This window comes from Zea mays, chromosome 10 (assembly GCF_902167145.1).
Source record: "Zea mays cultivar B73 chromosome 10, Zm-B73-REFERENCE-NAM-5.0, whole genome shotgun sequence".
Classification (NCBI taxonomy): Eukaryota; Viridiplantae; Streptophyta; class Magnoliopsida; order Poales; family Poaceae; genus Zea; species Zea mays.
In genome coordinates, this window is record NC_050105.1 from 8,089,749 (window position 1) to 8,102,832 (window position 13,084).

Sequence of the window (13,084 nt, forward strand, 5' to 3'; positions counted from 1 at the left end):
TGAAGGGGTGCCCCCTAGGCCTTATATATTCGACCGTGGGACAGTAAACGTGGATATGATAACAATGTGCACCTAAAAGATAGTGAACTGTTTGAGTCTATCTTCCTATGATTCTGCCGACCTATCCTCGCCTGGTTCCGTTGCATGGGGCTCCAGCGCGGGAAAGTCGGATCCTTGTTGTGGTCGCTTACTCAACGCTGTGGGCCGTCCGGGCTTGCACCAATCCGGCCTTACGTCAACCTGCTTTACTGATTGTCCCTTTCCAGGCCCACGAAGGAATGTCCTTACGATTTATTGGGCCCTTGGGCCTCTCGTGAGGTCTTTTACCCTTCCAGTGGACCCGGGGGATATCTGTCCCCCACAATATCCTATAATAAAATTCTAGATTCACCACTAAATGATGATAGCCTTGTTTATTATGTGTTCGAGACATGTTTCAGACTAACGGGCGATGGCTAGACATGGTATGGTGGGCGCAGGCGCCGTCTCCCGCTTGAAGAATGAGGCCCCCATAGTGTGTGTTATGTTGGGGCTCATGGGCTTCAAAATTGGACCTCCAGTAGTCTATACCAGCGCTCCCACTTCACCTAGTTTTGTTTGTGACCTCGTGACAAGTGTGTCAGTTTATATTTCTGTCATCTTTAGAGCATCTTCAACCGCTCTTAATATCTGCCAATACCTTTAAATTAGGATTTTCTAGAAAATATTCACGACTACAAAAGGAATAGTTCCTTAATAGTTCATTTTTTTTCTTTCCCAAAACTGTTTGAAATAGTAATTCGACATTAGTTGTCGAAACGGTCACCGCCACCACAATAATGGAGTGTTTGTTTCTAGGTACTAATTTTTAGTTCTTACATTTTATTCTATTTTAGTTTCTAAATTGTCATATACGATAACTAAAGTTTTAGGAGTATTGATTAGGAGCTGTTCTCCTAATATATATTATATAAAATGTTTATGCAAAAAAAAAAGTTAAATGTCCGTCCGCCGACATCGCCCTCAACCATCTGCCGATATGCGAACCTGGAGAGTGGTTCGGACGGACGAGGAAGACGGAAGTGAGGATCCTCCTCTCGCTCCTCGGCAACGATAGGTGGGGCAGCTGTCTCGTGGTCTCACCCTGCCGTAGTGCCCGTATGGGGAGCTCCTCCTCTTTCAACGCGTCCCCAGCTCCACATGGCACCGCCCTCGTCCCTAACAGCCGCGCTGCTAATCCACCTCCTGCGCGGCGGCTCCGACCTCGCGTCCGTCGCCGCCACGCACGCTAAGCTTGTCAAGGCCGGCATCGCGACCCCCCTCTCCTCCTCCAATCATCTCCTCGCCGCCTACTGCCGCTACGGCGCGATTGGCTGCGCCCGCGACCTGTTCGACGGAATGCGGGACCGGGACGTCGTCTCCTGGACGACGCTCATGTCCGGGTACGCCGCCGCCGCCCGGCCCCGGGACGCCGTGTCCCTCCTCCGCGCCATGGGGTGCAGCGGCGTGCGGCCTAACGCGGTCACCTTCTCGACGGCCGCCTGCGCGTGCGCGCGCCTCGCGGACGCAGAACTCGGCCGGCAGGTGCACGCCCAAGTGGAGATCGCCGGGTGCGCACGCGACACAGTCGTCGCCACTGCGCTCGTTGACATGTACGGCAAGTCCGGCGGTGTCGAGGACGCGCGCGCGGTGTTCGACGCCATGGCTGCGCCAGCGAGGAACGCCGTGTCGTGGGGCGCTATGCTGGCCGTGTACGCGCAGAACGCTCTCGGGAACGAGGCGGTCGAGCTCTTCGCGGAGCTCAGGACGTGTGGCGGTGGCATGGCGCCCAACCACTTCATGCTGGCGAGCGTGGTGAGCGCGTGCGCAGGCATGGCGCGTCTGGGCATCGGTAGGTGCGTCCATGGCGCTGTCCTTCGGCTTGGGTATGGAAACAATGACGTGATTTCGGTGGCTTTGGTCGACATGTACTCCAAGTGCGGGCGCTACGAGTACTCAAGAAAGGTGTTTGACAGGATCAAGCAACCATCCGTCGTCACTTACACCTCCATCATTGTCGCCGCAGCAAAGTACGGCCGCTGGACGTGCGCGCTTACTTTGTTCAACGAGATGGTAGATCAAGGTGTGCAGCCAAATGATGTCACTTTGCTCGGTGTCATGCATGCTTGCAGCCATTCTGGCCTTGTTGACACTGGCCTTCAGCTCCTCCGCTCCATGCAGAGCAGATACGGCGTTGCTCCGTGCCCCAGCCACTACACATCTGCCGTTGACATGCTGGGCCGGGCAGGGCGGCTCGAGGAGGCATTCGAGCTGGCCAAGGAGGCGCAGCTTGAAGGCAACGATGCCCTCTTGCTGTGGAACTCCTTGCTGTCAGCTTGCCGGACACATAAGCGCCTAGACCTAGCAACCATGGCTGGCCAGAGGGTTTATGAGTTCAATAACCAGCAGGATGTAGCAGCTGGGCTGGTAGTGATGTCAAATGCATATATTTCAGCCGGTCAGATAGATAATGCTGCCGCTGTGCGATCAAGCATGAGGCTGCGTGGCATACGGAAGGATCCCGGGTGCAGCTGGATTGAAGTAAAGGATACCCCCCATGTGTTCTATGCTGGTGCAGTATCATGCGCTGGTGCATGGGCAGATAAAGTTCTGATGTTGCTAGATGAATTGGAGAGTAAGATGAGGGAGAGAGGTTACAGGGGGAGATTAGGGAGTGCTAGAGTATCCGATGCACATGAAGATGAGGAGGAAGGGAAAGGTGTGATGGTTGGTGTGCACAGTGAGATTCTTGCTTTAGCGTTTGGTTTGCTAGTTGTCCCGAATGGGATGACCATCAGGGTGATGAAGAACCTGAGGATGTGCAGTGATTGCCATGAGGTGTTCAAGTTCATCAGCGCCATTGTTGAGAGCGAGTTCGTGGTCAGGGATCTGAACAGGTTCCACCATTTCAAGCTGGGGTCATGTTCTTGCAATGACTACTGGTGATCCCAAATTGTAATCTCAGTGGTTCTGCTGTTCATAGTAGAAAAGAACAACGTTAGCATATTATCAGTTATTAAAAAATGTTGAGAAATTATCTTGCTGGAGATGTTCGAGTGACTTATTTTTGGGTACAACTACGGAACTACCAGACATTGGTGAGTGGTTGTAGCATAATCTAACTCTGCCCTGAGTTTGCTCTATTCTGTTGTGAACTTCACTAGGGGCCTGTTTGGGACTCCTTCGCTTCATATTGTTCAACTTTGTTCCATGTTTTTTCGCCAAACAGGTGTAGCTTCACAAATCACAAACTCCGCTCTAGGAAGAAAAAGTAGAGTTGTGAGAACACAGAGGTACTCACAAACTTTCCTCCTCCTTTTTTTTGAGCATCTCTATATAGGCTCTAGATCTGAGCATTTGTGGGTCAATAGTTTGGAATTTTTTTGGTGGCGAGGGCTAAATTCCAGTGCCTGAAGGAGCGAAGTTGGGCCTTTGTTTTTGGGCCAGGCACATGCCTAGTCAAGCCACCCGTTCTATCTTAGTTGAAAAAATTAAAAGAAATAGTAGTTTAATATGGGTTCAGATCTTGGCGTGCTTATCATTATCCAGGACTTTTACAGAAAGAACATCTCAACAGTACTGCCCAAATCAGGCCTCTACTTTTCTTTTTATAGGTAGTCATTAACCACTTACTTTCAGGTGCTGTTTGGTTTGGTCATTTTTTTCCGTTATCCATTGACCCATTCACGAAATAGATTGTGTTGTTTCGTGTTTGGTTAGAACAGCTTATATTGTGTTGTCCATATTTTTTTATTCTGAAATTTTTTATAAACATAAATAGATCGAACCAATTTCTAGTGATATTGAAGGAATCGGTATAGATTTTGATGGCATCGGAGAAATTTGCTTTAAATAGAACTAATGGCGTTAGCTTCAAACTAACGGTAATGACATTCAAGATATTAAAATTTAAATTTGATGCTATTAAAAGAAAGTTATAATTTCTGATGATATTGAAGAGATTGATATAAGTTTGGATGGTATTCAAGGGATTTTAAATTATGATGGTATTCAAGAGATTAAAAAATTTATGGAATTTAAAAAATCCGATCCATATTTTTGTTGTTGGGTGTGAAAAGGCTACAAGGATCGATGGCATATCTGATATCTCCGGTGGGAGTGGGAAGCAGAGGTTAGGCAGGCACCCACCTCACGATACGACCTTACGTTTGTTCTTGAACCGATATATGATCATCTATGTCTCATTGACTTGACCGAATCACTAATAAGCAGCAGTAGTCGGCATCAATCCAACTCTGATCCTGCAATTGGTTCACCATGCTTCTTCTTCAGGTCATCCTTCTTGGACTCCTATCCCTGCACGCGCCGTCCAACTCAGCCACCGCCACGGACACGGTGTACCCCGGCAATGGCCTCGCCGGCAGCAGCAGCAAGCTCGTCTCCAACAACAGCAAGTTCGCGCTGGGCTTCTTCAGGATGGACAACAAGTCCTTCAACTACGCCACCAACCCATACACTTACCTCGGCATCTGGTTCAACAAGGTCCCCAAGCTAACTCCGCTCTGGAGCGCCAACGGCGAGAGCCCGGTCATGGACCCTGCCTCACCGGAGCTCGCCATCGCCGGCGACGGGAACTTGGTCATCCTGGACCAGGCCACCAGGTCCGTCATCTGGTCTACCCATGCCAAGACCACCACCAACGACACCGTCGCCGTGCTCCAGAACAACGGCAACCTCGTGCTCCGGAGCTCCTCCAACTCGTCCACCGTCTTCTGGCAGAGCTTCGACTACCCGACCGACACCTTCTTCGCCGGAGCAAAGATTGGCTGGGACAAGGTAACCGGTCTGAACCGCCGCCTTGTTTCGAGGAAGAACCTGATAGATCAGGCCCCTGGCCTGTACACTGGGGAGATACAGAAGAATGGGGTTGGCCATCTCGTGTGGAACTCGACAGTAGAAATCGAGTCCACCGGGCTGTGGAACGGCCAGTACTTCAGCTCGGCGCCGGAGATGATAGGCAACACCGACAACATCACAACTTTCGAGTATGTCAACAACGATAAAGAGGTGTACTTCACATGGAATCTGCACGACGAGACGGCGATCGTGCTCTCGCAGCTAGGTGTCGATGGCCAAGGCATGGTGAGTCTGTGGATTGACAAGGACTGGGTGGTAATGTACAAGCAGCCTGTACTCCAGTGCGATGCCTACGCAACGTGCGGACAATTCACAGTCTGTGATGAGGGTGAGAACGAGGGCCCAATCTGCAACTGCATGAAGGGTTTCTCTGTAAGCTCACCCAGGGACTGGGAGCTGGGAGACCGGAGAGACGGGTGCAAGAGGAATACTCCATTGCACTGTGGAAGGAGCCGCAACACAGATAAGTTCTACGATGTGCAAAAGGTCATGTTGCCCCAGGACGAAATGAAAATTCAGGCTGCAACAAGTGATGAGGATGACTGCTCACGGGTTTGCTTGGGTAACTGCTCGTGCACTGGATATTCCTATAGGGAAGGAGGTTGCTCTGTCTGGCATGGCAAATTGACCAATGTGAAGAAGCAACAACCTGATGGAAATGGGGAAACACTTTACCTACGCCTTGCTGCTAAAGAGGTGCCAGGGGTGCCGAGGAAGAATAGTAGAATTTTTCGCTTTGGTGCTGCCATTATTGGCGCAAGCGCTGCAGCTGTTGCTGCCCTGATGATCCTTGGTCTGATGATGATTTGGAGGAGAAAAGGGAAGCTGTTTACCCGCACCGTGGGAGATGCTCAAGTTGGCATTGGGATCACTACGTTCAGATATGTCGATTTGCAGCATGCAACCAAGAACTTCTCTGAAAAGTTAGGGGGAGGCAGTTTCGGTTCCGTATTCAAGGGGTACCTAAGTGACTCACTTGCACTGGCAGTGAAAAGGCTCGATGGCGCCAATCAAGGGGAGAAGCAATTCAGAGCAGAAGTGAGCTCGGTTGGAATCATCCAGCACATCAATTTAGTCAAACTGATCGGGTTCTGTTGCCAAGGTGATCAGAGGTTACTGGTTTATGAATACATGCCAAATAGCGATTGGAGTTGCCAGAGGCCTGGCCTACCTGCACACTGGTTGTCGGGATTGCATTATACACTGCGACATCAAGCCAGAGAACATACTCCTTGATGCGTCTTTTGTACCGAAAATTGCAGATTTTGGAATGGCAAAGGTGTTGGGGAGGGAATTTAGTGACGCGATAACTACGATGAGAGGAACTATTGGGTATCTTGCGCCTGAATGGATCAGCGGAGAAGCTGTCACATCTAAAGTGGACTTTACAGCTATGGATCGGTCTTATTTGAAATAGTATCAGGGAGGAGGAATTCGAGCCAAGAACACTCCAAGGATGGTGATTATTCAGCATTTTTCCCAGTGCAAGTTGCACGCAAGCTTCTGAGCGGAGACATTGGCAGCCTGGTGGACGCAAATTTGCATGGTAATGTAAATCTTGAGGAGGTTGAAAGAGTTTGCAAAGTTGCATGCTGGTGCATTCAAGATAGCGAGTTTGATCGACCGACCATGACCGAGGTGGTGCAGTTTCTTGAGGGTGTTTCTGAGCTCCACATGCCTCCGGTGCCAAGGCTACTCGATGCTATCACAGGAGGAGCCACCAACACCAAAATCTACTCAATGCTATCACTGGAGGGGTCACCTACATCAGTGTGACATCTGTTTAGCTGTCCCTCAAACTAAAATATAACTCTTCAGAAAAAATTTAGCTATCCCATGAGAATATAGTAATTTATATCATATCATATATATGTAAGGACTTGGGCATTTGTGGCATGCTAGTGCATCTCGATCAATGTAACCTGGAGGTGGTAGAAAAACAAATATGTACGCCAATAAAAAGCTTGTTATTTATTATCTTAGTACTAATTGGCCAATAAAAGATGCTGTAACAGTAATCCTCAAGCTCTAAAATTCCCACATTAATCAGAGAAAAATAAAGAGTCTACACCATGATAGATGTAGTAATGGGTTCGAATTATAATGGTTGAGAAGTTTCATAAAAAAATTGATAATGGTTGAGAATAATTTTGTTCATACATCAGTGTGCTGGGAGTACAGCTCTGATTTAAGGCAACGACTGCTATGTAAGCAGTAATTCTGTGCAAGCGTGCAAGCAAACCATCTGATCCATTAGATTACGATCCAACCACAGATACAACTATGATTTGTTAGGGGTATTTTATAAAGATTATTAAGCTGGTGGTGGAAGGGTTTAAGTGTTAAATGTGACCTACGGTTGGATCACGTTCTAATAGATCAGATGGTTTGCTTGCACGTTTGCACAGACTGCTTGCATAGTAGTCGTTGCCCTGATTTAAAACTGTTTATATCTCCTATCTTAGAATGGACTATAACTGTAAGCAGACTGACTTGCTGCAAGATAGCAATAGTTCCAAAATCTCTTTCTTTAGTGCCTCTATGGCACGGCTCCAAGAACCGCTCCAGCTCCAGCTTCACGTGAAGCTGACCCAAACGCCTTGTTGAAAAACAACTCTCGTCCTCCTTGGGACCAGTCACCTTTGGGAGCTGGTTTTGACCCGGCCGGCCGGTGGCACGCTCCCCGTACGAGCACGCAACTACGCAAGGCCACCCCGCCGGTCTCTCCTTCCGCCGCCAGATCCTCCGCTCCTTCGCCCACAGCCGCCGCGGCCGCGGCCCTCTTCCCTGGTTCGTTGTTGCACTGTAGTAATGGAGTGGAGGTCCGGTCCCACGTTTGGGCGTTGACTCGACAAGCGCCAAACCGAGCACCCCCAAAGCCTGATGTAAGCTAATCTGCATTCGGATCTCATCTAATTACAAGCACATACATGTATTATGGCATGTATTATGGCGCCGCCGATATTTGTCTGGTGTTGGGACGAAGGCGAAGACGCTACCCTTCGCTCGAAGTCTTCATCGCCTCGCTCCACCAACGACGCCAAGGACGCTGGTCCGATGGGGACTTCGCGGGCGCCTTTCGCTCTTATCCATCGCGAGACGAAGGCAAGACTCCGACGACACCTGATAGCCTCACGTCCTCATTGGGTCCGGAAGCCCAGGTGGAATTCGGCCCACGGTAACGGGCCCCGCAGGGATAAGTGTGTTACGGGTCTCATCTGTAATAATATTTTCTGTAATGACGGTCTGTAACCTTCCATTGGGGGAATATTCTGAGGATACTCTGGGTTCCCGAGGGTATAAACGTCCTTGTTTCAGGGCGGTAGGCACTCAGGCACCTATAAATACCTCCGTACAGTACCCTTGAGGGGGCAGATTAACAGAGCTATTGCCTTTCCCCGTTAAACCTTGCAAACAATTTCCCCACTCTCCTGTTGGGTCTACTTGTTCGCCTGAACAAGTACCAACATTTGGTGCCCACAGTTCGTGCTACGAACAAACCATCCGCGATGGCACCCAAGAGAGCTAGTTCGAAGGCAGCCCCGTCCGTCGACGAAGCAGCGAAGGCAGCGCTGCTAGCCGAGAAAAAAGGCAAGGCCCTCGCAGACAACACCCCCAAGAAGCCTGCGAAGACGAAGCTCTCAGCAAGAGACAGCGCCACGAACACCCTACGCACCTGCAGCTTCGGAGGACTACCACAAGCACCACCTCCAGGCTTCGCTCCACCAAAGGGCGAAGACGCAACAGAGGACGGCGAAGTCATCGACATCTCTGCCGAAGAACAACTACAGCTACGGTCCCTGCGCATCAAGAACCGCAACCTCCAAAAACAGAAAGACATCCTCGAGGCCAAGCGCCAACGTGTCACCGCGCAAGCCAAGGTGCGCCAGATGATACGAGACGAGGAGCAGAGAGCCCGGGAGCTCAAGCAAGAGATCGCGCTCATGCAGAATGAAGGCCAGCATGATCTGCAGCATGGTCCGCCCCTCCAATAGCACGCACCAGCCGAAGACTTATTCATACCCCAGCGCGGGTCCTTCATCCCGCAGCCGCAGCTTTCCAAGGCATCAACTACCTTGATGAGCAAAGCCCCCTGGCTCCGCAACTCCAAGCGTCACCGTGGCCCGCCAACTTTAGGGCAGGGACCTACCCCAAGTACAACGACAGCACTGACCCAGCACAATACATCATGAGCTACCAAGTCGTCGTCGCATCATCCGGAGGGGATGACGCCACAATGGCCAAGTCTTTTATCATCGCCCTCGAGGGTCCGGCCTTGACCTGGTACACCAGGTTGCCGCCATTGTCCATCGACGCCTGGAAAGGACTCCGGGACAAGTTTATACTCAACTTCCAAGGGTACCGACCCGATACCGATGCTTTGGCCGAGCTATCACTCTGCAAACAGCAAGAGAAGGAAACCCTATGGGAGTACTACCGCAAGTTCCTGACTCTCAAGTCACAATTGCCTTCGGTCGACGATCACATCGCGATACACTACGCCATCAGCGGCCTTCGGGCTGGCGTCCTATATAGTCACTACATCAGGGACCCACCCAAAAATCTCCAAGAACTCTATCAGCTGTTCGAGAAGTACGCTAGATCCAAAGAGCTCCATCAGCGAAAGGTTGAGTCCTAGAGAAAGCCCAAGGACCCTCCGCAGTCCAGCCGAACCTGGACAAGGCCTTTGCAGTCAGACTCCGGACGGGACAGCCGCAGGTGCACAACATAGCCAACCAGCACCCCGCTGGCGAGGCCGCTCGCCGTCAGGAATATCCCCCCAGGGCCGCGGCAATGGCACGCGAGGCCGGGGCTGGGGACGGGCGCAGCAACCGCACATATATTACTGCATGTTTCACGGCGAGGATTGCGCACACCCAACAAGGGATTGCCCGGAAACAAAGGCCACCAGGGACAGGATGTCTCGAACACAACCAGCCGACAACCAGAGAGTTGTCGCGCACACATATCATCACCACCACCCACAACCATACAACAACGGCCACGTCCAGCACCCACCCAACCACGCATATCCACACCATCAGGAAGTACAAGTCGTCCCACCCCCGCCTCCGCCTCCGCATCACCCGAACCCACACCACCAAAATCACCCCAAGCACCAAAGCAGGAAGACTTCGCCGATCAGGCGTATCGCGGAGTCATTCACATGATCACCGGAAGGTCCAGCGTCGACTTCAAGACGAAGCGACAAAAGAGGGATCACTACCGGAGTGTCAACCATGTCGCCCTCACCGGCCCAGTGGTACAAACGAGGTGGTCACATGTTCCACTAACTTTCGACGCCAGAGATGTTGATCTGCGCAGCGCACCCCACGTCGATGCCATGGTAATCAACTGCAGTGTAGCAGGCTGGGACCTGCACAATGTCCTAGTTGACAACGACAGCCAAGCGGACATCATCTTCCTGCACGCCTTCGACCGCATGGGCATCAGCCACAGCTTACTCAAGCCTTCGGACAACCCCCTATATGGCTTCGGCGGCAAGGGCACTTTCCCTATGGGCAAGATAGAACTACCCCTGTCATTCGGCGTAGCACCCAATGCACGAAGTGAGCAGGTCACCTTCGACATTGTCGACATGGTTTATCCCTACAACGCTCTAATGGGTCAGGGCTCCATCAATAAATATGAAGCGGCCATTCACGGACTGTACCTCTACATGAAAATTCCGGGTCCGCAAGGCGTGATAACAGTTTACGGTAACCAGCAGACTGCACGCAATATTGAGAGAGACTTCGTTCCAGGACAACGGAATGTACACTGCCTTACAACAGAGCGTGAAGTCTCCGAAGCAACCCGCCTAGCCGCCGATGAAAAAATAAAGGCGCAGCTGCACAGCAACGACGGAACGAAGACAGTTCCCCTCGACCAGCGACGACCAAGCAAACAGTCGTAATAAGCGAAGACCTGACCTCGCAAGACGAGGAGAAACTCATCTCCTATCTCTCCAGAAACAAGGACGTCTTCGCCTGGTCCGTGAAAATCGCCTAGAGGGGGGGTGAATAGGCAAATCTGAAATTTATAAAGTTTAAGCACAACTACAAGCCGTGGTTAGCGTTAGAAATATAATCGAGTACGAAAGAGAGGGAGAAAACAAATCACAAGCGAATAAGAGAGGATGACACAGTGATTTGTTTTACCGAGGTTCGGTTCTTGCAAACCTACTCCTCATTGAGGTGGTCACAAAGACCTGGTCTCTTTCAACCCTTTCCCTCTCTCAAACGGTCACCTAGACCGAGTGAGCTTCTCTTCTCAATCAAACAGGACTCTAAGTCCCCACAAGGACCACCACAATTGGTGTCTCTTGCTTTAATTACAATGATCTTGGGAACAAGAAATGGGGAAGAAGAAAGCCAACCAAGCAACAAGAACAATAAAAGAACACAAGTCGATCTTCTCACAAGTCCTAAGAACTAGAGTTGAATTGGGGACTTTGATTTGATCGGAGGCTTTGATTTGTGTCTTGGAGTGTTGTGTATTGCTCTTGTATTTAATGAGGAGTAGTGAATGCTTGGATTGCCTTGAAGAGTGGTGGTTGGGGGGTATTTATAGCTCCAACCACCAAAATGGTCGTTGGGGAAGGCTGCTGTCGTATGGCGCACCGGACAGTCCGGTGCGCCAGCCACGTCACCCAACCGTTAGGGTTCGACCGTTGGAGCTTCTGACATGTGGGCCACTGGACAGTCTGGTGGTGCACCGGACAGGTCCTATTCACTGTCCGGTGCGCCATCTGACGCCTGCTCTGACTCTGCGCGCGCAGTTGGCAGTGTTCACTGTTCACTGTAGCGTTGCAGACGACCGTTGGCGCGGGTAGTCGTTGCTCCGCTTGGCACACCGAACAGTCTGGTGCTACACCGGACAGTCCGATGAATTATAGCGGAGTGGCTCCCAGAATTCCCGAAGCTGAGCAGTTCAGAGTGATTCTCCCTGGTACACCGGACACTGTTCGGTGGCACACCGGACAGTTCGGTGCGCCAGACCAGGGCAACCTTCGGTTGCTTTGCTCCTCTCTTTTTGAACCCTTTCTTTGAACTTTGTATTGGTTTATTGTGAATCTTTGGCACCTGTAGAACTTATAATCTAGAGCAAACTAGTTAGTCCAATTATTTGTGTTGGGCAATTCAACCACCAAAATCATTTAGGAAAAGGTGTAAACCTATTTCCTTTTCAATATCCCCCTTTTTGGTGATTGATGCCAACACAAACCAAAGCAAATATATAAGTGCAGAATTGAACTAGTTTGCATAATGTAAGTGCAAATGTTACTTAGAATTAAACCAATATACATTTCATAAGATATGCATGGATGCTTTCTTCATTTTGAACATTTTGGACCATGCTTGCACCACTTGTTTTGTTTTTGCAAATTCTTTTGTAAATTCTTTTCAAAGTCTTTTTGCAAATAGTCAAAGGTAAATGAATACGATTTTGAGAAGCATTTTCAAGATTTGAAAATTTCTCCCCCTGTTTCAAATGCTTTTCCTTTGACTAAACAAAACTCCCCCTTAATGAAATTCTCCTATTAGTGTCCAAGAGGGTTTTAGATATTAATTTTGAAAGGGGTAATACCAATTTGAAAATCCTATCAAAAATAAGATACTAATTGAAAAACAACTTCTTTTAATACAAATTTAAAAGACTATATTTTTGAAATTTTGGTGGTGGTGCGGTCCTTTTGCTTTGGGCTAATACTTTCTTCCCCTTTGGCATTAATCGCCAAAAATGGATACTTGTGAGTGAAATATAAGCCCTTTCACTTTCTCTCCCTTTGGCAAATAATATATGAGTGAAGATTATACCAAATTGGAGAGCGGTGCGGAGTGACGGCGAAGGGGATATAATTCGATGGAGTGGAGTGGAAGCCTTGTCTTCGCCGAAGACTCTATTTCCCTTTCAATCTATGACTTAGCATGTAATACACTTGAAAACCACATTAGCCATAGCACATGAAAGAGAGATGATCAAAGGTATAAATGAGCTATGTGTGCAAAATATCAATCAAAATTCCTAGAATCAAGAATGTTTAGCTCATGCCTAAGTTTGGTAAAAGTTTTCTCATCTAATGGCTTGGTAAAGATATCGGCCAATTGTTCTTTGGTGTTAATATATGCAATCTCGATATCCCCCTTTTGTTGGTGATCCCTCAAAAAGTGATACTGAATGGCTA

At 49.5% G+C, this 13,084-nt stretch overlaps 1 pseudogene across 2 annotated transcripts; it reads left to right on the forward strand.

The window, feature by feature from the left end:
- The first annotated feature begins 1,008 nt into the window (after nucleotides 1-1,008).
- On the forward strand, nucleotides 1,009-6,868 carry LOC100279187 (uncharacterized; annotated as a pseudogene). Of its 2 annotated transcripts, NR_146597.1 has the most exons (3): nucleotides 1,099-3,116; nucleotides 3,248-3,311; nucleotides 4,312-6,868. The product of NR_146597.1 is annotated as an uncharacterized protein, transcript variant 2 (transcript). The 2 variants fall into 2 exon arrangements; NR_146596.1 differs by having other exon boundaries at nucleotides 1,009-3,116; nucleotides 3,248-6,848.
- Nucleotides 6,869-13,084: the final 6,216 nt, after the last annotated feature.